At 34.5% G+C, this 24,410-nt stretch overlaps 1 protein-coding gene and 3 long non-coding RNA genes across 17 annotated transcripts in view; 1 reads left to right on the forward strand and 3 right to left on the reverse strand.

Annotated features, from left to right (window-relative positions):
* Positions 1–24,410, reverse strand: part of LOC127850056 (uncharacterized) — a 263,076-nt gene that overhangs the window by 192,945 nt on the left and 45,721 nt on the right. The window lies entirely within an intron of this gene.
* LOC127850063 (uncharacterized) overlaps positions 1–24,410 on the forward strand; it is a 177,143-nt gene that overhangs the window by 121,425 nt on the left and 31,308 nt on the right. The window lies entirely within an intron of this gene.
* LOC127850067 (uncharacterized) lies at positions 14,170–15,747 on the reverse strand. The gene is made up of 3 exons (XR_008035050.1): positions 15,640–15,747; positions 14,962–15,128; positions 14,170–14,363 (listed from the first exon to the last, which is right to left on the reverse strand). It is a non-coding gene; the product is annotated as an uncharacterized LOC127850067 (long non-coding RNA).
* Positions 17,825–18,726, reverse strand: LOC127850065 (uncharacterized). Its single transcript, XR_008035048.1, has 3 exons — positions 18,548–18,726; positions 18,212–18,397; positions 17,825–18,060 (listed from the first exon to the last, which is right to left on the reverse strand). It is a non-coding gene; the product is annotated as an uncharacterized LOC127850065 (long non-coding RNA).

Raw genomic sequence — 24,410 nt, forward strand, 5'->3', positions numbered from 1 at the left:
TCTACCTTTCTGCGTGAAAACTGTGGTTCGGGTATTTTGGTCCCCAATCAAATTCCCGACACCATTTATTTAATGTTCGCTTACGACATTGCAAATTCCGCGGAAACAAAACAACAATTACAAAAACAAATTAATTAATTTATTTTGTCAAAACACAGAGATGGACATACACCTTAATAAAACTGAGATAATTGTATTTCGTAAGGATGGAGTACTAAAAGGGACAAAACGTTGGTGTTTTCGGGGAAAGCAGTCAAAACAACACCAGTATACAAGTATACCCCTTGATTTTTATGGAGATTGACATTTAATAAGCTAGCTGCCAAGCACAAAAGGCTATATTCTCAATAAATAACTTTCAAAAACCATTTGGCTACTTTCCTCCTCTCGTAATGTACACAATCTTATATTCCATGATCAAACCCATGCTTTGTTACGGATCCCAAATATAAGGAAATTAGTTCGTACAAGTAATCGATACTGTTCACACCACTTTTTGTAAACATTTCCTGGAGCTCAATAAAAACAAACACAATTGTATTGGTAGAATGTGGTAGACATCAATAGTGTGTACATTATTTTACTAATTGTATTACTTATTAATAATTCTCAGCACAAAACCGAATCCGACACATTTACTCACATAAGTTACAGAACCAAAACTGTGTCGATTTTTGTCACATGAACGAAACTTCAAAAAAGTAGGGATTTCCCGATAGCGTACATTTGTTAGGCTACACTCAAATATTTTATTGGCTCTTGGTTAAGGTCAATCAAAGTCAGAACCTGGTTAGTAAGCTACTTCGAAAAAATGTATTCGTCAAAACACATGACGATTGTGTTTTTGATATTTATACTTGTCCTGTTTATATTCCAACGATAATTGTGAATGGCATATATTTTTCCTGAGTAACTGAATTTAAACAGACCTAACCTCACACTATTTAAAAAACTATTAAAATGAATATTTAATTTTAAGAACTACATAATACGTTTACTTTAAATAAAACAGAAGAAAATATTTTGAAATTAGAATATAACGTTACATTTAACATGTTTATTGGTAAATGGGTTTTATCAACCGTCCTTTAATTGCGACACTTCGAAGCGGTTACGTAAACGTACGTATGCAAAAATGGCGCAAACATGGTGTCAATAAAATGCTATTGTCATGTCGATATATAGAGTATAACTCGTTTATTCTTAGCAATACTTACCAGTTAGTTTTGTTTATCAGGAGTCTCCTTTATAAGTCGATGGTTTCTCTATTCAGGCCTAATAAATAGCTTTTGTAAATGTACTTCTGCTGCTGGCTTGGACGGGTTGATAAGCATTGATTATGATCTCTGCCTGGTCTTTCGGCCTTGGTTGTTTGCCTGCCTCTCAGATTGCGAGTGTCTGTCATTTATCTGGATAATGTAGGAATTTGTAGGAAGGGAGGTAACCCTCAATTAGCAAATGCTATTTGGGTTTTAGGGTTATCTCTCTTCCATCATCTGTTTTGCTTTGCCAATATAGTAATGTTCGTCTTATGTACTAAGAATGTAAACATGTATATGAGTCTCTCCTATTTCTTTTGGAAGGGTTTCATTATTGTTTTTATTGAATGCATATGTAAATATTATGTATCATGAAGAGTGAGACTGAAATACAATATTAAACTATGACACTTGTACACAATCTAATAACATATTGATGACTAGTACAGTAATCGTCAAACAATAACTTTGCGTCTTGCTTTGACACAAAAACGTTTATTTATGTATAATTATAAATATTGGTGCAATATCCGCAGAGCTGTACCTTATTCTTTGTTAAAGCGCTTCGCGAGTGTGTTTATGTGTAAAATATATCTCTTCTTAAATTAAAAATGATACCAAATTAGTATTAAGTATGGGAAGCCTTCTATGATAACCACAAATGCATTAATTATTTTAGCAACTATCGGAATTTTCATTGTTCGTTGAACATTCACTGCGCGCGGAAAAATACGTTATGTTTTAAAATACGGACGCAATCAAAATATGTTCATGGAACTTCGTAATTTGTTCGTCTGAAGTAGATGTCAACATACGCAGATTCCATCATTTTGACGCAAGCTTATTATAATTGTTTTTTCCTTAAAGACAAATTTATTTCATCGGTCACTTTAACCCAACAAAATCCAGACAAATTGGTCTACATCAAGTATACACATAGAAAGTGTCATTGTAATGAAAAATGTATGCTACAAATTGACATCAGACCTGTCTATTTTAAACACGATCGATTAAACTGACCCCATAGAACATCGTAAACCCTGTCTCAATAACATTCATGTCACTGAAATCAATGTTAAAGTGGATACAACACAATAAGAGCTCCATAAACATAATAATTTATCTTTATTATATGATTTGCTCAAATCGATTTACCTGCTGCGATCCATGAAGTTGATAAAATATTTGATCGCACATAGGGACAATAACACACCTCAAATTATTCTATGGTCCAATTACACCATTTTAAATATATATCCAACTAAAACATTCACTAGCTCAACAGTGAAATTGCCCTCCCCGGTGCATTCATTATTATTTTAAATGGTCTTGATCAAATAACCAAATGCCTTGGTATTCACGTATGGTCATTATCTACACTAAAGTAACAACAAATATCAATACAATCTTTCAGAATGTGGTACCTGGGTTATATCCAAATTAACTTTATCATCTACGGACACATGTTTTTGTTCTAAATAAGCGACTTAAATAACCTTTTGTGCAGGTGTCGTGTCTGGTAATTCAAATCAAATTAAAACCATTTGAATTCCATTTATTTATTTCCATTCAATAACAGTAATAATGAAAACAATGCCAAATTATTATTGGCATAAACTTAAATTACTAGTACGGTAATTGTATTCAATATCTTCTATAGCTTATAGTTAATCAGTAGTTCAGAAATCATTACTGTTGATTATTTAATTCTTTACAATCACATAAAGCAAATGTATTTTCGTGAATTGAAAACATATCAATTAAGAAACTAATTATTCTTTGGAAGAACTGTCTACAAAAAGGCAGTTAATGTTGATTATTTTTAAGACGGAACACAGTTAAAAGAATACCAAGTTGATCGGCTTCGTAACTTCTCAGACCGTATAACATGATCATGAAAATTATTTGTCTCACACGAACACAGAATGCATGAAACGATGTCACACAATAATGGTGTTCTTCTACCAAGTTTGTTCAAATCATAGACCTTGTGTCAAAACCTGTTAATTATTTATCTTATGACATAATCATTATGTTTATGTACATCTACATACTTATTTCGCATCAATAATGCTATTTTCTTGTTACGCAGACATTTATTTAGTTTGAAAAAAAAACCGAATGTTAGTACATGTACACACATGACGTAAAGCTTTTTGAATATTACAATCAAACAGTTAGCGTTGATAGCTAAGTATTGAATCGTTTTTTTTGTTGCTGTATACACTTTCCATGAGGATTGCGTTTACCTCGTGTGATACTGCCTCAGCGAAAAGACGTTGCCATGGGTGGCACGCTTGCGAGCTGTAAGCTGGTAAGCTGGCGATTTCACAGAGTTAGAAATCAAGGGTGTTGAAGGCAAATGAAATAAAACATAAAACTGCGAAACTGTTTTAATATCTTTATTTATAACCCGTCTCATTCAACATAACGTTGAAATGATTAAACATGTAACGTTCGATGCATTTTAAATGGATCTTTCACGGTTTGGTAAATTGACAAATTAAAAAAAATGTTTCAGATTCGCAAATTTTCGGTTTAGTTATGATATTTGTGAGGAAACAGTATTACTGAACATTTGCCGTGGTCTAATATAGCCATTATATGCATCTTTTGACGATTTAAAAACCTGAAAATTATAAAGCGTTGCAACGCGAAACGATTGAATAATTTGGAGAGTTCTGTTGTTGTCGTTTACATTTGTGAAACTAGGAAGATTGCTTATATGAGGTATAAAATACGTATCTCATAGATGCTTGGCAGGATAGCTCAGTTGGCTAATTCGTTTTCACTTCAGGATTCCGGGAGTCACTGGTTCGAGCCCTGCTGTGGGCTACTTTTTTTCCTTTTTTAAATTTTATTTTTTTATTTTTTACTGGAGCTTTTAACATTTAAAATTACTTTTATCAAAATAAAGCATTTAATGACAACCTTCAAAACATGCCAAAGTCTGTGAAAAGGCCCCTTTAAATGGATTGTTTAAATTTTTAAACATTTTTTCACGCATAACAAGTTCCATTTCGTAAAAACATCCGTCACTTTTGATTTGCGACACTCCTTGATGGTTCGGTCGATTGTTGTGGCGCTTACGGAATCCCATGCATTCTTGATCATGTAGAGCGCCTGCTTGATGTTCACCGTCTGGGGCTCCCCTGCTTCGGCTCGCTCGAGGTAGAGTTGAATCGACTGCTTCCGGTAGTATGTCTTGAAGGTTTTGATGATCCCGGCGTTCATGGGCTGAATGTGAGATGTTGTGTTGGGTAGAAGGAAGTGGAGGCGAACGCTGGGCAGTCTCAGGTCCACTGCTGTGTGGCTGGCGGCGTTGTGTACCAGGAGAATGACATTTCTCCCGAGCAGAGTCAACTGCTTGTCGAAATCTTGGAGCCAGTCGATGAAAAGATCTGCCGTCATCCAGGCATTCCGGTTGTGTATTAAATTATGTAGTCGTTTTTGTTTAAACCATGCCCCTGCGATAAAAACTAATAAAACGAACCATTTGGTGACATTATATGTAATGACTTATATTCGTATTACATTTTAGAAATTATATTCCGTGACTTTTTTTCGTCATGGTTTGTACAAACTATTGAAATCGCTGGTCGGAACAATGGGCGAAAGCAATATAAAAATTGTGATCTTAAAGCGATATCTTCCATCGCAAAAGGTATCATTAAACCCTGAAGAAAAAGGGTGCACTAACTATCGCGCGTCACTGTTGAATCTTCCGTCGAAACAATTGTCTGTTCAAATTACAGAAGAAACAGCGGCGACGAAAACTTGCGCAGAACTTGTCTATCTTCCGTCGGAATATTTGTCGATTAAACACTATTCTAATGATGTTGAATGAAATCGCGCAGGACTTTCATATATATTCGTTCATATAAAATAAGCATTGAATTAATATACAAATGATGGGTAGTAATTGGTTACCTGTACAAATGATGTGATTGGTAAGTGAAAAAAAAGCGCAAAACATTAATAACCGTAATTGGCTTAAATTTCCAATTATAAAATGATTCCAAATCCTGTTCTGATATGTACTATGGGTGGTTTGATATTTCGATGTTAGTAAGTAGCATTGTTCAATGTAAGAGAAAAATATAAAAATAGAGACCTTTGATTTTGTATTATAATCAGTATTTACATAATTGTTTCTACTCGGGTTTTGTCAATAAATATTCAAATTTATCAATCAAATTATTATGTTTGTATCCAAATTAAATGTTAAGTTGCGCAAATATGATGATAAAAAGCGCTCATAGATATTTTACATTATACCGGTAATTTGTTTACAAGTGTTAGAATCCATTGCCAACTGTATTTGATACGACTCATTCTTTTCCGATGAGAGAAAATCTATGAAAATAAATTTTAGTATAATATAAACCACCTGTAACTGATAGGATAAATTAATGAGTTATCTTATTGATCCATGTTTGTATTATTTTGAGCAAATTCTGAACTAAAATTAATATCGTTTATTTATTTGTAGATGTTTTCCACCACGTGTGAGGCGACGCTAAAAGTAATGGACGTTTTATATCGTATTAGGTATTGCTAAGTTTTTTCTTTGTACATTCCATTCCATGGGTTTTGATTCAGTATCATTTCTCTTACGAAAAAGTACTTAATATTGAACCTCTTATTTTAACATGCGAATCCCATTTAATTATTTTCCCTGCTCAACTTTAAAAATAAAGAAAGCATTGAGAATATAGCATACAATTAAAATCCAGTCAAATATTTTATACGAAATTAAATATTTTTTTTCGAATAATGTGATAGTTCTGCTTAAGTATAAGACTGAAATTAAATACGAATTTTACCGAAATAGTGGACCAATAAAACACATTGTATATGTTATTATGATTAATAAATAACGAAACGTACCTGCGCATTATCTACTCCTCTACTAATACATTATGATAAATGCGCGTTCGACTACAACTTGTGAATGCAGTTCGCCCTTTGCGAATGTCGAGTTGTATTGAACTCATGTAATAGGAGAACCCATGTCTTTTTTTGAATATTGGAAATATGTCATCAGATAATACGAATGAGAATACCGGTTTAAATTAGCAGTTTATTTTACAAAGCAATTGTACAAAACGAAGCCTATACGTTGTGGCAATTATGTGGTATCGGGTCAGTATTTTTGCTTTACCGAATCGGCGCAGGCTGAAGTTGAAGCAGACGTTTTTATTTTTTACGATATGCTAATCTTCACAGTGCCTTATTACACGTAATGTTCTATTGAGAGTAGTTTTAGGTTACTACAACTAAGAGTTAAGAGCATACACGTCGATAATATATTTTCTTTGTTTGTTGTCTATTTGGATTTGACTGTGTAACATGATCCTTTGAATATACCATAGATAGACTTCTTTCATTTTCATTCATTCATTACGAGCATAAATCTGGGCCCAAATGAAATTTACATGATAAATTGATATAATATAAAGGGAATTGATTTCCACTTCTAAGAGAAAACGACCTCTTTCAAACGTAAAGCTTTATTTAGAATATCCACATATAGTACACAGTAAATGACAAATACAAATTATTAGGCAAATATATGAAACTTCATTTCTTTAATTCATATGCCGGACTTAGCCTTTATTTTTCAGTCATCATTTCGCTGAAACATGATTGACATGTATGTACCCCGACCCATGATCGAACCCGGGACCTCTGGATTTCAACGCAAGCGCCTTATCCACTGATCTACTGAGTGTGAGTGATGATATTAATGGGTGCGATCTCTGTACGGTTAACTTTCCTATTAATTTTCAGATTATAATACATTAATACATTTTCGAGCATGAATTTACGGCTATTACACAATAATGTAAACAATTATTGACTAAGATTACCGGCTATTCATGTCAATTATTTTAATTAAACATTGGTTAATGCAAAGACAGTTTCATAAATACATCGTTTTTGATTATTATTATCATCAGTGGTTAAAGTATTACTTTTGTCATCATTTATTGTTACTAAATTTTATAGTAATACATTGTTATTAATTTGTATAGTGTGTTAGTTTTATTAATGCAGTTTAATGTTGTTGCACATTTTCTTGAAGTTAAATAAAACTATTTACCAGGGTCTTTGTATTTCTCCCTAATATAAAGCATAATATTGTTTCAGTAATGAATATCTGGAAAATAAATATTATCTAGAACTTAAAAAGTCAAATACGTAAAAGATAAATTGTGTATTCCTCTTCTGTAACATGAATAATGGATGACTATTTGTTCTAAAATACGTGTTGATGTGTTATGTTAACAAATGTTCTGAAAGTTCTCCTTATTCCGAACCCTGCTACGCACACCCACCAATTTGTGTAATTTGCCCACGAATTTCCTATTCCCATCACATCTATGGAAGGTCTGAAACACATTGTGGATTTTTTTACGTTGGGCGCCAATGTTACCCAACTAGAACAAGAAATGTGTCGAACCCCTGATGCCCCCATAACACAGGTTTGGACACAGACGAATCCCTTATATAGTATGATTCACACAAAAATAGATTGGGCCATAATTAAGCACAAAATGGATGCTGTCATATTTCCTTTCTTTACAATCATCTATACATCAAGGTCATTAAACTGTGAACTGTGAACGTTTGAGCGAGCGAATTTCAACAAGTAGTTAGTTGAAAACACCAAATTTTTGTTTTGTACCCTATACAAACAGACAAAAGGCCATCATTCTAACAAATATTGTTGGACCACAAATTCATTACTTCACCTTCATCTACACATTAATGTTATTAACATTTGAAAGGTAATTCACTATGCAGCAATTAGTAAGAGAAGATTTGAAAACAATATATGTATGCAACTACACAATCTTTAGTAAAAAAGAGACAAAGGGTCATAACTGCCAAAAATAATTGCAGTCCAAACTACATTTTGTTTTGTTAACAAATCACCTATAGCGACTGTTTTTTTAGATAAGAAGCTATTTATACAGTTTTCAAGATATCGCAATTGGCAATCTTCTTGCAAAAAGTAGTACCACTAGATTTTGTAAAGTAAATACCCAAAGCGACTTATTTTGAAAATAATGAACATGTATTCATAATTATTAGAAAACAACTCATGTTATTACCAATGCTTAAATTATCTTTCTCAACCTACCATGAACATGAAGCAACGTATTCGGCATGTTCAGAAGTATTTACACTCAAATATAAAAACGTACGTACACGTGGTATTTATATAAGTTGCGCAGCATACTAGCTTACTCATTCAGAGAAGTATCTAGTACTTAAGTGAATTAAGGATTGTGGAAGAACGCAGTGAGCTTTAACCACCCATTCATGTTTTGTAGGCGTAATTATGTTTGCTTAAAATTCAGTACACTGGCCCTAAAACCCCCAATACAGCGACTCCGTTCGAAGTACGTTCTGAAAATATGACTAAACGGGCTCGAACTGTGTGAGAACGGAGTGATCGTAGAAGCAACGTGTTTCGAACTGTCTTCGAACTTTGTGGACGCCCTGAAACGGGGTTGAACGGGAGAGGTGTTTCAGAACTTTGAGCCTACTCAAATTTTCTTCCGATCATCCCGTTCTACAATTTAACGTAGTAACAACGTACTGGAAACGGAATGGACGTATTAAGAACGGATAGGTCGTATTCAGGTCGAGTAAGGAACGTGCCAGAACGTAGTGCGATCGGACCGAAATTACCTGTACGATGCCAGATCGAGTCCGTTTCTGGTCCGTCCAATCCGTTCTCAGACAGACCGACCCCGTTCGCACTTAGACGCAAGTACGATATGGTTTCGTGAAAATAAATAGAAACTAAAAGATAAGTTCTTACAACGTTTGCAACACGTTCTACGAGTTCTCAGTACGTTCTTAGTACGTTGTACTCGTTTTAAGGAGTTCGCAGTAGGTTCCAAGTACGTTATATTCGTTTATTGCAGTTGTTACAACGTTCAAACCGTTAATACAATACGTTCAGACAATGTGCATATAAATAGAGGTCGTTGTCTCAAAATTCATCATTTGTGATATTAAGTTGAAACATGGACAATCTTGAGCTCTTAATTTTGTTAATGTTGGCTTCGTGCAATTTATGCTAGAAGCAGAGCAGCAATATACTGTTTTGTTGGGCCGAGAAAGAAGTCGGAGACGACACAGAACTTGTTGGGTGAGAAATTTGGCGGAATTATTTCTTGGAGGCATTAAAATGTACGTCTGGTCGGCTCAAAGCGTGAAACATAAATGAGAACTGGCACGAACGTAGTCGGTTTTATAATCGCCGTGCAGAAAATGGCTTCAACTACTTCCTAAACGTACTAAGAACGTAGTAGGACGGAGTGAGAACTGCCTTTGAACGAGTTACCACTGCACAACGAATAAAGAAGAACTGCGTACAAACGTAATCGAACTGGCTGAGGACGGGCTCGGTCTGACTGGAAACGGAATACCAACGGGGACAATGGGTAAATTGACCCGATTTGAACTGGATAAAGACGGACTGGCAATGGGATGGGACGGAATAGGAACGAGCTGCACGTAGCGCGAACTGTGTATCAACGTAATTTAGTCATATTGCAGATTTTTTTCTGACCAAAACTACACGTTCAAGCAAGTTCACATCCCGTTCTGCATTTTCTTCAAAACTTGGTCGAACTGTTTAAGAACGTGCTTGGTGTATGGGGCCCTTTAGCGGCCCATTCACACACAATACGATTGTCAATTTTATTGTCAATAATAAAGATTGACAATAAAAATGAAGAAAATTGAAGGTTATGACGCAGTAAACTGAACAATGAAATCGAAGTTGCTGGTTAAGAAAAGGTTCTCCAGCGCCACTTTTCAGCACTTTCAATGAAGATTTTGTTATAAAAACGATAGTGAATGGATGATATTGAAGACACCGTCAATGTATTGATGAAAATCAGAGATCTCAAATATTTATTGACGCATTGTCAATTTTCTTTATATGAATTGGTTTTAGGTGTTATTATTTTCAGCCACAACACATTAAACGGAAATCAATATGTAATTCATGATAATTTGTTCAATGGATTCACCCTTATATACATTTACCCGTCAACTGTGAAAACGTAAAATACCCCGACGCGAGGATTCATAACTTATGAAATCCATACGAAGGTTTCTTGTTCGAAATAATGTATCGTTTTATGCATTCGCTTTAATTATTGTAATATGTTTACGCGAACGAATAAACGAATAAGTGGACGTCGCGTTTGTCAAGTATGTACATACTTGTTGCTTCTTTCAAATGACATTTAGAACCAAAAAGGTGGGAAATATATTTGTAATGTATCAGGCAAGGCTTAGAATAATATAACGGCGAGGCTTGCCGAGCCGTTATTTTATTCGTGCCGAGCCTGATATATTACAAAACGATGGGACAGTAACCTGTTTTTCTGTTTATCATACCACATGTTTCTAAAAATCTGCAAAACAATCCATTTTTGATATTTAAAATGTACGGATCCCCGCTGATTTTGCTGAACCGGCTTTTACACGTTGACACACATGTAGCAACGGCGTTCGAAAAGACGACACGAATACTCGCTTATTTTAAACATCGTATAGAGAAAAAAGTTGTTTGCACTACGAATGAGAAGAGTGACGAATGAGATGAGTACACCCGCTTTAATTATAAACGTCTTGAATTGGAGATCAGGAATAGACAGCAGCGACAAATTTAATCGAAGAACAGACTTCACCGAATAGTTTGGAGACGCCATTTTGGAGATGTGTATGCAACCTGGTAACCTTGGGCCCTATTTTTAAAAGATATTTTCAAAATAAACATTTACGGTTTAAGTCTCAAAATTGGTTAATATAGTGGTTAGAAGGTTTTTTTCTAACATATGGCTGTGTGACCAACATTTTAGACGCAGATAAACCGGATTTATTCGATGTATATTGTCAAAACAAATACTCGATCCAATGCTAATCAAGACTGAGTCATTATTGTCGCCTCTAAAGTATAAAGATTGTTTGTTTTTAACATATAACCTAATAATCTAGTTGTTTGGCTAATTTAATTCGAATTCGACCAACATATTGTGGAAATGAACATTCTGAAAGAGTATCATCTGGATTTAGTATTAAATATAGCTCATGTGAGGTAACAATATGTTTTTTTAAGTTTTAAGCTGGCAACATAGTTTTTGAACGCTCAGATTCTATCGTTAGCCAGTTAATGTCAAGATAAGCGTTTTGACCTAATTGTATTCAGATTTAACAATAAATGTGGCCTCAATAGTGATAGCGAACTACAAGTTGATGACACACGACACACGGCTAATTACGCCGAACGGCGAACATAGATTGACCATGATAGCTCAACATGAGCACTTCATCCACAGCTGAGCAAATCACATATGTTGTCCTACTCACAATCTTTCTGTTGTAAATTTTAGAAGGAAGACCTAAACCAAACTCTCAACATACGGATAGATACGATCGTTGGATTTGGGTATACACCTTTGTTAGTATAATGCTGAACACACGTAAAAAGGCTATCTGGACAATCTCTTAACACGAAGTTGTACATCTACTTAAATTTGGAAAACAAAATGCTCACACGATAGTCTCTCGTAAATGGAAAAAGTACATACATTTCAGCAAAACATAGTGCATCTTTAAATTATAGTAAATATGTGCCATGTTACCTCAAGGTTTGAATGAAACGTTTAGGGGAGACGTACTCATCCCCTCATCACCATAAATTTTAATCAAAATCGATTTTTTGCTTATTGTTTATAGTTTATAACCAGGGGCCGTATTCCATTAGCTTCTTAAGTTAAAAAAAAACTTAAGTTGAAATATTGCGCAATATTTTTTCTTATCTCCGCCATTTTTTCTTTAAACATAAGATTTCACTTAAGTTAAATTCTGGAAGCTTTATAAACTTAATGAATTACTTTACTCGGTGTATTTTTTCTCATATATTAAAAATAAAGTTAACTTTCTTAAACTCTTAAAGGAATTTTTTAAAGAAAATACTAAGCGTCTCATGTTTTGTTTTTGAAATTGTAAATTTAACTTAAAAAATTGATTTAAGAAATTTCTTTAACCTAAGTGAAAACTTAAGAAGCTACTGGAATACGGCCCCAGATACAATATCAATTCGGCCGCGCTACGTTTCTGATTGAAAAGTTTAATCAGACTAGCAGCACGGCCTTGTGAGTTAATCGCGACACACTTTCAACAAGAGAGTCCAAGAGACAGGTATATTCCGCAGGAGATTATTATGACACTGGTGATTTCAAGCCAGCGTGATTGACTCGTGACTCCGAAACAAATGAATGACATTTGTCATAAAATGAGCTAAGGTTATTGATTAATGCCTTCTACACTTTATATCAATAACCGACACACTGTAGTGAAGGTTCATGGCATCCAATCAAATGGTTTAGTAAACAAACACAAAAATGAAGCCTCACACGCTTGGTTTGAATTTAACTTTGAACAGGCATGACTGACTCACACCCTCTGCGGCTTAATGATCTAACATTTTGCCTAAGATTTCTTGCATATCATCGAAAGAGATATTTTCCGGAACATAAAAATGATGATAAAACATTTGACCTTATCTTATGAACACGATCAGCATAAATAACTCATGCTTTCTGCACATTGTAACAATGACCTAGACTTTTTATTAAATATTTATTTGAACGGGATATAAGATATTGTCCGAATACTAAATTGAATTGTCAAACTTTTGACCTTCTATTTCGACTTTTACCTGAAGCCGGCGAGATTGACTTATTCCTTCTGAAAAGCATATCATTAACTTTAACAATGTGACAAAGTCTTAAGAAATACATTAAACAAGCATATCTCTTCTGTAAAATCGCTTTGTAAGCCTTACGGATATCGATCACACACGAAGGAGGGTAAAATAGTTTACCTTTAAGTAGGACCTTTAACCATCATGACAGATTTATGCCGGTCGCAAACATTGTGATTCACATCAGCACTTTACCGATGAAGATGATTTTACCCAATTAAAGAAGATATGCAGCGGACACGTAAATGAAGGCTAAACAAAATTGAACTTTAAGTGTAACCGCGACATTGAGCCGTTGTGAATGACTCGTGTCGTTTTCGCATCGTCTCAGAAAAAAATGTAAGGCAATTACCTAAGACTGATTCATGCCTTCTGCATATATTCTCAATAACGTTATTATTTACACCAAGTTCCTGAAAATCCTTCAGAGAATACAGAAGATATGGAGCGGATCCGAAAATGAATGTCTAAACTTTTGATTTCAAGTACGACTGAGTTACGTGGTCCCAGTCGCCTTCGCTGGCGTGACTAACTCATGTCATCTGCATATCGTCACAAAGCCAGTAACATTTGAGGAAAGTTTCATGAGTCCATCCAAGAGTATAAAATGAACATGGGGCAAACATGAACGTGTTTCGGACAGACTGGCGGACAGAGTTATGTTCTGATGAACGGTTTAACGGACAACGGGTATTTCTATAATATGCGTATGCTGCGTTGCGGCGGAAGACTACACGTTTAAGTGTCTGTTTAAAATGGCATTAAGTCCGCTTCTATCAAAGAGAATGAACCACATCTAACGAATTATTACCGCAAACTAAAATCTATTTTGACACGTTGGGAGACTGTTCTATCAATTCATTTCCAAATATACTCAAGTCATCCATGTACGTGTATACCTGTTCAATTATTACGTATGATATTATGAATACTAACATTTGCTAAAAGTCGATACTTACTAGGTAGTGTTGATGCTTTTTGCTAAATATGATCGACTATTACGCATAACGCAATCAAAAACAGAAACAAACCGGCAATCAAGATCAGCATCTTAATCAGAAACTACTAACCACAACTGAGAGTGAATTTATCCATATATGAGCAAAATGTGCACGTGACTTCGGGATTGGAAACTTGGATGGACGTTAACTGGAGTGCCATTTCGTTACCAATTTCCAGACTGACGTTGCTCTTGGCGCGTGCCTGATGTATCTGCTTTTGCATTGTAATGGCTTTCGACGGTGACAATTTATTTGGACCTTTTCCTGACAGCGTCAAGACAGCAGAAATGGACAGTGTACCTGATAAGGAACGCACATTTCTCTGCCGGAGTCGATCTCGTTGAAACAATTTTCCTGGCATGCAACATATCTCTTACATACACAACATACAGATACGGTTATATCTTAAATACGACCATTCTACTGAAAAGAGAATGAATGGAGGCGTCCTTTTTAAGTCATAGCTACTAAGACGGGTCGCGTTTGTATAAATGCAGTATTTTCTCATTTGTTGGTAAATTGCTTTCATGCAATATGTGAACCACAACATTGTTTTTAATTTAAATATTTTACATACAGTGGTTTTCTTTTGTATATGTTACACTAAAGCAAGGAAATAATGTTTTTAGTTGCTGTCATCTGGAATTCCCAATGCATTGTATTTTCTGTGTTATTTTGAGTTGAAAATGATATGGCAACTATTCTGGTCCTTGAATTAACAACTACTATTTTATTAGCTCCAGTTCTGGCCTGAATAACTTTATTTCTTTGTAAGTCTCAGAAAGATGCGTTTGTTTTTTATCTATAGGAAAAAATAATCATGCCAAAAACATATTTTTCCAAAAATCCAGCGTCTTATCTGACAAAGCGTCCAGGTACGTTGAAGTCGAGTTCTTACCTCCACAAGATCAGATGAACAGTTGAGATTCGAGCTTACGTCACCCAGGCTTGTTTTTAAAGCGGAGATGAAATTCTGTCGGATCTGTTCCTTCGCCGCAACACAGTCGCCAACGAAATAATAGTACTCCTGTAGCTTGTAGTCAAAGAACGATCCCTCCGATTCCTCTGTTAAAAAATCCCTATTTATATTAATGTGGAAAACTATTACCAATATGGTAGATTAGCATATTTCCAAATACAATGTATGAAACAACCTTGCAATATTCTGTTTTAACATACAATACACACATTCTAATTGCATGAGTAAATAACCCCATGTCTTTTAATATTATACATGCACGATAACATATCTCCATTTTGGCCGTTAATAAGCTATGGTATAATTATATTATTGTTCAGTATGGTAATATTTATATGACTAGTGTAACTACGCGATAATAATTTTTGTAAATTATGATAATAACCTATCTGTTAAGCCGCCTTCACATGGGATACACGCCTGTTATATACAGACCTATTTAAACGTATAAGCGTACTTTATTTTCACAGTTTATTTTTTTTTCTATGTATTCAATGTACAAAAAAGCTTAACAACATATTTAATATCACCATTATAAGAAACACCTGCACGAAATTTAATAGCATATAAAGAGTCTATCTGTATTAAGGTGAATACCTGCGCATTGCGGCAAGGTACCATCATATTTTAGTACGGAGAACTCTCCTCGGCTGTTGCTGCACGTAAGTAGAGGATCAAAATCAAAATCCTGCACCACGTATCCCTGTTGACACTGCAACACGCAATAGGAGCCCATAGCCCACGTGTCACACGAGAGCGCGCCTTTCTCTTGAGGAATGGGTCGAACACATTTTATTTCAACTCAAGACGACAAAGAGATGCCATATTCAATGTCTTTTCATAGGCTTAGTTACTGTAAACACATTTCTATGTTTATCCTTCAGCTAAAACGTTTTATAGAAGAAAACGTGTGCTTTACATGTCTACCTGCCTTTACACTGCTACTTCATGTACACCGCTGTCTATTGTTTTTGTCTGTTTACTTGTAGACGATTGAACTCGTTAAAATGTATCATCATTCACATTCATTCGGTCTTGAATGTCAGTGTATACAAACATTATATTAATATATTTTGCATTTTGAACAGTATTCGAATATAGTGTTTAGATAAGGTTTAATTGAGTGCAAAACAATGGCAGAATTACACGCGCTTGACAGCTTGCATTAGGTCACTGGATGCATCATTTATTCAGTTGGAAATTTTGAAACGCAGTTGCATTACAATGTGACGGATTTCTGTGTTAAGGATTGAATGTTATGATAAAATATTAATACTAGTATTGGAATGTATTTCTTGAAATTAAACCATTGATATTGCATTGTAGATTTCATAAATACATGTAGCGTAGAATGTACTCGAAAAACAAGATGTTTTAAATAAAGTGCTTTTGTTGAACAATTGACATGTTTAAAACAATATGATCGACTTACAGAGTGTTAAATTTTATTTTATTGTGATACATCGTTATTTTACTTTTCGACAAAAATTAACGTAGTATTTAAGGTTTGTTTAGGAAAAGGTCGTTCCTTTGTCAGTTGATCAAAGAATGTATATCCACAAAGAATTGCATGCTTACATCCATTATTTTAAAAAAGGAAAAGGATTATGGCAATTAACATATATATCTTGTATAACTTCTGAAGATTTTAAACTAGCATGTAAGCAAATAAGACTCGACGAACATAAACACGACGATTGTTATCCATGTAAACATTTGGGTGAGTAAATCATTGACCAGTACAGGTTTCACTTGTATATGCCAGTTATCAAAATGTGTGTCTAATGAAGAGTCGAAGAATAGTTGTTTGTAAACTAAAAATTACATTATCAGTGGGGATAGATGCTGCATTATGCATGACGTAGGGGTACACATTGTTAACGTTGAAAATGGCATCAAACTTTGTATTTGGTATTTTGCTTTAGTGAATGTATACATGTAAGTTTCAACAAAACCTTCTGTGTTCACGTATGGTGTGTAATATTTGGAATGGTGATTACATTTTAATCGAGACACATTTCAGTATTTTTACTTAACTGTGCTTTTATGTTAAATAATCGAAGACTATTTCTTAGGGGTAACCGTGAAAGATCACACATGATTTAGATATTAGTACGAGGTTCAATTAAGTAAATGTACTTTATTTTAGCTATTGCTTTCAAACATTACCCGATACTATTTTGATTGTCTCACCAAATATGTTTTTTAATATCGTAGGATATATAGAATACCATATACCATTTATGTCAGTGTGTACTTGAATTTGTCGAACTCGACTCAGACAGGCTTACGAAGCTCGACAAGCCTCGCAATGTAAAAATTGCTTCAACTCATGGGATGAAGTCAAGTACAAAAATGACGCTTCCATAGTGTTTTCTGTATATTTAACTTACGTTCGCAGTAAGGTTGCAATGACCCAAAGGTCCATTGCCCATGCCAGACGCCTCTAGTATTGAAAGCTTCGCAATGTACTGTTTCATCGCCTTTAAGTGAGGCCCCTTCCTGACATGTGAAGCTGCATGTGGGGCCGAACCGCCTTCCCACCGGACACGTGACTTGAGTGTACGGACGTGGGTGCAATATGTGACACGTGATCACTAAAATGTAAGTATGTCTTAAAAAAAATCGAACTAATCTTTATAACACTCATATTACGCCTGCCTGTTATAAAGTATCTTTAAAGTTATACATTACGCGCGACTAGATACATTTTTATAAGTTTCATTATGTGTGTATGTCGTTTGTAAGATCCAAAGGTACAAACGTTTCACGGTAAGTTGTATTTCACAGATTGCTGCGTTTTTCTCCTTGTCCCACGCCTGGTACACTACGGTGTACTCGCCCACTCGTATGACGGATCCCGGACTGGGACCTTTAATCTGTACTGCGATAGTTTCACCCAAACCTGCATTGTCCCAGTAGACAGGCGCTTGCCAACTTCTGCGGTATCATCCGCAGATCGATCAGCGTAGAAAACAAGCAGATTGGGACAAGTTGTGTACTTTGGAGGGGTGACGTCTACAGCAATAATATTTAACAAAAACACATATTTTATTCGTAATCAAAATAATAAACATTGCTTACAGTTGATAAAAATGAATATTTTTATAAAAAAATATCATTGTTTGCAACACAAAATATTTATATGGATATCAGATAATTACAATACCGCGGTAAATCGGTTCTTCACCGGCCCAGATCCCGCTTGCGTCGCACGCTCGCACTCTCTTATGGCCCGGTAGAATTCCGAAACCATTAGTGTAAGTGAACTTGCATACGCTCTGGAAATTGAACCCGTCGGAACAGTTAATCACCATATACGTACTGCTGGGTAGCAGTTGAGGGCAGATCCGAGCTAAAAATAAAACATATATATATATGAATATAAAGTGCCAGTCAATATATATAATGTTAGTGTACCTATTAACAGATTTATCTTTGCTTGTTTTGTATAGAAAAAAATCACCATAATATATGTAATTGTCACATGCATCGCCATACTTACGGTTTCAAACGGGCAGACTCGAGATTCTACACCGGTCTTGTGCCAAATAGTCTGCAGTGTCAGAGCCGTGAAGACAGTAGTCAGGGTGGGAGCCGAACTTGCAAACCGTACCGACGAGCAGGTGTTTTGTCTGGTCACACGAAATCCAACCACGGTGTAATATTGACAAGGGTTTGCAAACCGTGCTGCAATTTAGGAATTTGATGACAACGACCTTGTGAATATCCTATTTGAACAGCTATTAAACCATTTCTTAAAATCCGATACTAATGTGAAGACAATGAAACACAGGAAATCGAATACCACTATTATTGTCAATAGTTTGGTTAAAATACCCGTTACAGTGACAGTGAATCTACACGTTACTGTGTTCCCACTGTTGTCTTTAGCCATGTACTCGATCCGATGATTACCATAGTAAAATATCTGTCCTGGTCCATACCCTGTTATGCGCTTTGCCCTAAAAATACACTGAAACTAAGGCATATATTTTGGCAAGCGCCGTCTTCATTTTATAATGGCATACTGCGTATTAGAGTCTACCCCGAGAGCGACATGATACTATTGAAGCACAACTCTAACATTTGTTGACATAATTTTCAAGTTATAATAACAGTAAATTGTATTCTTCTTTACCCTTCAGATTTAATTTGATAACATGTTTAACATGTGTTGCCAAATTTCAAAGTTACCACAACAGTTATTTATTGTATATAAAAACTTAAATTAACAAATTCAGCATACATTGTACCAGTGGATCCCTTCGAAATCCATGGCATAACTTGTAACTTATGCTAAACCCACTTAACTTTCTCTGTCGTTTTGACATGGTTTACTGAATAAATGACAGATAGTTATTCTGATAGTCTGAGCATCAATAACATTGCCTGTTTATTCTTCATAATGTAACGGCAAATGTGCTCATTTTGCATTTTTATTTATTACTGGTAATGTATAACAAACCGATTGTTTTGATTTAACATATTTATTTATGAACGTTTCTGAGCAAAATAATTTACATTTAATATACAACCGCCAGAATTGTACCATTCGGCATTTTTATTTTTAGGTGTTTATGAGCAACACTATTTGCTATTAATATACAATCGTCCGACAAGCATCTTGGGTTTTAGTACATAAAGTAGGCTAATACATGTTTCTCAAAGGTATGGTATCTCCACTTCGTAGGTCTCATCAATATTCGTTACACTGATTCGAATATATTGTTGATTAGATAAGAGTGTGGGCTTGAAAAGCGCTATAGTAAACAGCAAAATAAATTTCGCTAAGTTCATCATCAACAATACTGAAAAATTATTTTACACCGCTAAAATAAACAATCAAATTAACAGTTTTTAAAACTGTGGTCATTGTAGCAAATTGTACATTATAACTACATTTCATTATTTTGAATATATCGCTTAAAAATCTATTATATATATGATTTTATGCCCGATATTTCCGTCCCTGTTGTCCCACGCCGTGGGTTCCGTCAATCGAACCATGGTTGAATATAACTTTCCGCTGTCCGTGTAGTAATGTCTACTTTCTGGACTTCCAGACAACGTAGGAGGCGTCGTATCATGTGGTCGATGACTACGTTGACTGCAACCGCATGCATTACATGTATGTCCGAGTAATATCAGAAACGCGCAAACAAGAGTAACTCGATTACAAACGCGCATGTTCAATATATTAAATGCGTTAAGTTTATTATTACAGTGTGTTTAAGCAATCGGTACATTTGCCAAACAAAGAAGTTAAAATATACCAGATTCCTTAATAAATGTATTAACTACAAAAACTTCTTTCAAATCATAACTGTTATTGCGTCTGTTAGTAATCCGATTTTTATAAAGCCTAGTTTTACTACAGCAGTTTTTTGACAGAGCAAATTATGATGAGCTTACGAAATACATCAAGCGAATAACTGCGTAGAAAGTATACCGCAGTAATTTTAAGTATGGCATCTCTGAAGTGCCATTTCGATTTATGTCTGTCAACTTTTGAGTTTTGACTAATAACTTGTGAGTGATGACCTGTAACTTGTGACTTCCAACTTGACACGCATAACGAGACTGTATTTTAAGATCCTGAATATTAAAGAATCTGAGTAAGAGTGTTTTATTGTTTCTTTTATTGCTTCTTATAATGAGATCCCGAACAATCTATATACGCCTTCGGTCATCTACCATCAATGGGTGACTTATACAAAAATCTGAAATTATATTTAACATGTTTTAAACGATCGTTTTCGGAGTTAATAAAGTAATTTTTACTTTAAACATGTACACCGAGTTTTTGATAAGAAGCTTACGTCACCGATAAGTACTCGCTGGGAACAGTTTTAAAAGCACACAAACCCTGAACAATCATCAAAAATGTTGTACAACATTTCAAAACAAGTTAACACATACAAAATCAATGTTCCTCAAAGCAAAATACACAATTTCAACGCTAGATGTTGTCTGGTATAATATAGATTTTACAAGATACAAATATTCTTTTTCGTTTTTTTCGGCGCAATTTAATAAACACATGTTAATTTACCAAGTTAGTGTTCGTGTGTCGCATGAATATCAATAAAATATCAATAAGTGAGAACCTAGCCAATTTTAAATGTAATAAATCAATCAAAAGCTACAAGTCAAAACTCGAAGGTCAAACGCGTACGTCAAAAAGGCACTCGAAGGCTTCCATATTTAACTACTAAAGATCTATGCAGGACTCTTTGCATAATATTATACAGCATTTACTGAATGGTTTAAAAAAGGTAAATCGAATAATAGTGGTTGTTTAATACTTCCTTGTACAGAAGTGTGATTTGTCGTTTTGTATAGATCGTTTATTGGAATTAAGCTGCCCAAATGAAAATGTTTACTTGATACCATTTAATTCTATACATGCTTTTAAAGGGCGGTTTGAGTTTTTTTCAAAGACTATTGGGTTCAGCTCTTTATTGTAAAAGTTTTGGCATTAACATTATATGATATTATCTTGCATCTGCTCTTTCTCTGAACTTAAACATACTGTGCCGATGTACTTAACTGTTCCCGACACTATCCAATATATATTCAATAAATTGGTCAATACATTTTAATGATAAAACAACAGTGATTGTTTGCATTCAGTTTGGCATGTCTGGCAAAGACTTATATCATACATTTAGAATAAGTGTTTTCTAATGAGGTGTTCAGCTTATAATCTGGATTTTATTGCACTTGTCAAAAGACAAACTTTTTAATAAGTCATTATATATTCTATAATGGTTCATGATATATATCTAATTAAAAAAGAGTTTTCTCGGCCAAACTGGCGCGGAGCGCCGATATTCCTTCTAAATAAGTATTTAACAGCCCTCCAAAGTTTCAATAATGTAAAACATTTAACCGTTAAAAGAACACCTAATATTCGAGCGTATTTGCTCCGCGCATAGGGCTGATTTGTTTAATAAGCCGCTATTATTGAACATCGGGTATTTAGCTTGATTAAACCTGATATTTTAAATCACGGTGTTTCATGTGTATAACTTTAGAAAAATAGCTGAATAAGTTACATAAATATTATATAAGTTAACCAAATTATCGCATATCAAGTGTTTTCAGTTTTATAACATGTATTACTAATTCTAATTTACAATTTGAATATAACACAAATTAAAACATGTGTTACTATTATTGTGAAAATCGGCAAACTTAATGCGGTAGATTGCCACATAACATAGTCGCGTTTGCGTTTTCAAAGTGTGTTTTTTTCATACGTGTTTTTGAAGATTTGCATCATCAGAAGGTAAAAACGAATCAATTAATTCTTATATGTAAACATGAATAACATTATAGTTGGTTTTTCAGTGTTATTTAACCATCATTCTCAAATTCTCGCTGTGTACTAGCACCACCAGAAACGTGTTATATTTGTCTTCAGGAACTTTAAGGACACTTAGTGAAATCATAAAACATTTATCAACACTATGCTCGGTTATTTAAAATCCAAATAAATAGAGCCTTAAATACGTAATATAATGAAGGTCGTTTGTTATTTTGGGATGATTTGCAGTAATTTCAAACGTTTTTATAAATATTTTTTAAAATAAAACAGCGTAGCAACGAGAATACAAAAATGTGTAGTAACCTCGTTAAGAATCAAAGATCAATAGATTCGGCGTGTATGTGTTTTTATTAACATTAAAAAGAGCTTTTATGTCCGTTTTAATCGATATCTTTTAAGCAATGAAATAATATATTTCAATGTAAGGCATTGAATAAACATGTGCGCTTAAGTAAACCTTTTGTAAATCTCGTTTTGGCCTCCTACGATACTCAATTTTAAATCGTTTCTATTTTGGGTATTTTCTATACATTAATTATTGAAGGGAACCTTTCAGCGTCATAGAAATGGACAGATATTATAAGTTTGCTTAGGTAAAGGTACTTAGTTATTGACTGAATAATTGCGTTTCTCACGCATATAAATCGCTCGATCAGGAAGAGGCATTTGAGCAGCCAACAGTTAGCTTGCAAATATATTTGGGGAATTAAATATGATGTCAACGAAATATGATATGTGTGGTGCCGTTTGAATGACTGTACAACGATTAAATAGCGGATCCAGCGGGCGCGTATTCTTTAAGGAGTAGTTTGTCTGTTCGATATCATAGTATAGATATCATTTCGGGTACTGAATAGATTATCGTCATTCGATAATCTGCCACACACAATAATATTGTTTTGTGCAAAAAAGAGCTTAATTTAGGTCATTGATTTTTGACACCATGTCTTTACAATTGTTTCAATCAGATGTGAATGCTTTAACATTCAAAATCTAACCATAGCCATGACCTATTCGCCAATGCAATTCACGTTCAATTAAAAATCTCCTAAAAAAGTATAACTTCACAAAAACTTCCTTAATTGACTAGGCAAATAAGCAAATAAAAATTGTTATTCAAGCTTAATTTAAGAAAACTCATTAATGTTAGTCAATAAAAAAAAAAGATTTAACGTAAGCTTTCGTGGTATTGTTTTTCGATCCTCACAATAGGCAATTTATGCTCAGACCTATCAAAATATTTCACGAATTATAATCTTGCTACAGTGCGACATGCCATCATAGGAAGTAAGCGCCTTCAATGGAATCGGGGTTTGACTGACGGGTTGAAACACTGACTGTGGTCGGATCGCCAATACATCCCAAATATAGGTCCGGACAAGTGAAAACAAAATGTGCTTGTCCTGCGGGTCAAGTGAAACTAATAAGCTGGGGGTGCGGGGGGGGGGTCCAAATAAACTAGCTAAGCATCAGTAATTTTGCTTGCATTTAACAGCAACATTGGATGTTGAAATTAAAACGCTTAAACGTATGAATGTTCAGCAAAACACTTTAATGTGCAGTTAACGAGAGTATACAATCGGTTAGTTCAATGCACAACACTATTGCGGTGAGTGTCCTGATATAATTGTTAACCATCGTCAGTCTCGTTTGTGTTGTAGTTTAGCCAGATTTTTTTATACCTTGATAATATCAGGAAATGTTTCATTATTTCAATTACTATTTACAAAATCACGAGCTAGTTATCACATAATGATGTTATTGATCAATTCCAGTTTTAATGGATGATGTAGACCAGGCAACAATGCTGAAAAGTTATGTAACATAATATAAAGTATTTGTTAAACTATTCACATTTATATAAATATGTCCAATATAAATACAAATTTAACTTGTCATTGCGCACACCTTTAAGCTCTGTTTGTGGTAAATATGATTTTAATGTAAAACATCACTTACATTAAACATTACCAAATATGGCCAAATCCACTGTTGCCCCTACTATATATTAAGACCAATCTTGGTTTGTGGGTTA

The sequence above is a fragment of the Dreissena polymorpha genome, chromosome 11, assembly GCF_020536995.1.
Source record: "Dreissena polymorpha isolate Duluth1 chromosome 11, UMN_Dpol_1.0, whole genome shotgun sequence".
Taxonomy (NCBI): Eukaryota; Metazoa; Mollusca; class Bivalvia; order Myida; family Dreissenidae; genus Dreissena; species Dreissena polymorpha.